The 2,561-nt window shown below is 41.4% G+C and overlaps 1 long non-coding RNA gene across 1 annotated transcript in view; it reads right to left on the bottom strand.

The window, feature by feature from the left end:
• Positions 1-1,629: 1,629 nt before the first annotated feature.
• LOC123971690 overlaps positions 1,630-2,561 on the bottom strand; it is a 6,044-nt gene continuing 5,112 nt past the window's right edge. The window contains exon 2 of the long non-coding RNA XR_006825252.1: positions 1,630-2,026. This is a non-coding gene — a long non-coding RNA (uncharacterized LOC123971690). The remainder of the gene's footprint in view (positions 2,027-2,561) is intronic.

Raw genomic sequence — 2,561 nt, 5'->3', positions numbered from 1 at the left:
AGAAAGAACATCTTTTTCTTCTGTTCTCTACTTGTTATAGTTACACAGTATTAGGGGTGTGGGCTGTATTAAAAGTATCCACTGTTCTCCCATGCTCTAACACACAGTAACGATGAAATGTGTGCTGTTCTCACATTCTTCCTCTGTATGTACACATAAACAACAAGGCAGGGAAATATAAAAGGAATTTATTTTATTGTTTGGGTACATTATTGTTCAGTGTACATGTTCACATCTGAAACAAACTTTACGTGCTTGATAACTCTCCCACCCCGCAGACATCTACACGTCAATACCGATTTATATTCATAGCGGCAAGTGCTATGTAGCTCCACATAGGGGACACAGGAAGTGACATATAGCACATTCATGCGGCGTCGGAACCGCGTAGGAAATTCACAGCCGCACCGGCAGAGCTCCAGAATATGCGACTCGGCCGGCTCACACGCGGACGCGCTACAAGTGCGAGGGCCCGCCCAACGCTGCTTGCAGCTTTAATTACTTGTGTTTTTCTCATTCATATGTAGCTATACAATGAGTACAAGCAGAGGGTTCAGCACAGGAGAAGCTGAGCAGGGATATGCCTACTCAGAGCTGAAGATGAGGGATTTGATTTTTATGCACACACATACATACTGCTCTATTTTATGGGACTGCATTGAAGGTTTTTATTATATTTTAGTATTTTAGCACACTGAGTGACTCAGGCTTGCCTGACCTGGTCTTGTTCAGTGCAGTGGTGCCTTGCTTATACAAACTAAGGAGGCAGGTGTCATCATAAAGTTTCTTGAAAGTCTTCAGCATAATCTGATTCACTGTATACAACAAAAATAATATATGTATTAAAACTGAAAAAGAAATCTTTCTCCGCACCCCCAAAGGATACTTGCATAAAAGGCCTCTCTGTCTCAGTCCTGGTATGACAGACCACCATCACTACATATGAGTATGCGCTGTAACTGCCATACCAACGAGCCTGGCTCGTGGTCAAATTGCATGTTTGGTACCCTGTAGACCCGGGTTTGAATATGGGTGGGGTGACTGCCCTTGCCTTTCTGTCACATATGGTGTCAGAAGTGGGATGGCTTGCCATGAAATTGTCAGAGGTGTGTGGGACCCCAGAGATGGGTGAAGGAGTAGTGAGTGGGGGCACCCTGAGATGGGAGAAGTACGACTGTAAGCGACTGTAAGCGTCTTCTGAAGGGGAGGGCAATGTGACGGACCACCGTCACTACGGTTGAGTATGTGCTGTGACTGCCATACCAACGAGCCTGGCTTTTTGGAGTTGGGGTCAAGTTGCATGTTTGTAGACCCAGGTTCAAATCCGGGTGGGGTGACTGCTCTTACCTTTCCGTCACACCCGGGCTGAATTTCAGTCCCAGTACACCCCTGTCAACGCCCCACTCGTGGCTGTACCTTCATGTGGTTTGTGGGCTTTCAACTTAACAGGTCTTGCTTTCTCAACCAAATAATCTGTTTAGCTTTCTAATATATCTTTTGTACACATTGTTTTAACACGTCACCAAATAATTTGACCACCAGTCGCAGTAAGTGAGACTGTGAAGTTCTTTTCATTTTTTCAGATGGCATAACATTGAAAGAAAGTGTTGTGTACTTTTTAGACCTTAATGAAGGATAGATTTCTTTAATATTTTGGATCATTAGGTTCAAATAAAATAAGAAATACACCATTGGAACATCTGTAGAAAAACTACATTGAAAAATGGATATCCTCTAGGATGTACAAAGGTGAACAGATCAGAGAAATTAATATTATTAACTATTTACAAACAAAGTTTTAGTCTGACAGCATGTGATCCTTGTAGAAGGACTTCAAGATCACCAAAGTATGTTGCCAGAAGTCATCACTTGAGATGGGTATCATCACACACTGCTTGGGTGTCCAGGTGGTGAAGTAGCAAGTGGTCTTCCCAGAGATGTGAAGCTGTTCCTGTACTTGGTGTCAGTATTGGCACGTTGCTGTTACACTTGAGGACTGTGGGTAGTGTAGTACTTCTCTGTAACACTGAAAATAAAACACATTTTTCTTAAAACAAGGTTGATAAACGGACTTATGGCTTCTACAAGCATATACTGTTGTATCAAAATCTTGTAGCTAGTGGTAAGTCTAATAATAATAATAATAATAATAATAATCTTTATTTGTAGAGCACTTTTCAACAAGTTACAAAGTGCTTTAACAAGTGTAAAGACAATAATACCCAAAAGACAATAATACAAAACCAATACAAGATAAAAGCATGAAAACATAGAAAAGAATAAAATACACATTTAATATAAATATAAAATTAGTAAAATAGAATAAAATAAAAGGGATAAAATAAAGTCAAATAAGATCGGGAAAGGCTCTCCTATAAAAGTATGTTTTAAGAAGGGACTTAAAAGAGTTCACTGACTCAGCCGACCTGATTTCCTCGGGCAGGCTGTTCCAGAGCCTCGGGGCCCTGACAGCAAACGCTCTGTCCCCTTTAGTTTTCAGTCGAGACTCTGGAACAGACAACAGACCTCTGCCCGAGGATCTCAAGGTACGTGCTGGTGTG

This window comes from Micropterus dolomieu, linkage group LG05 (genome assembly GCF_021292245.1).
Source record: "Micropterus dolomieu isolate WLL.071019.BEF.003 ecotype Adirondacks linkage group LG05, ASM2129224v1, whole genome shotgun sequence".
In the NCBI taxonomy this organism is placed as follows: domain Eukaryota; kingdom Metazoa; phylum Chordata; class Actinopteri; order Centrarchiformes; family Centrarchidae; genus Micropterus; species Micropterus dolomieu.
This window is presented reverse-complemented; position numbering and strand designations above follow the sequence as displayed.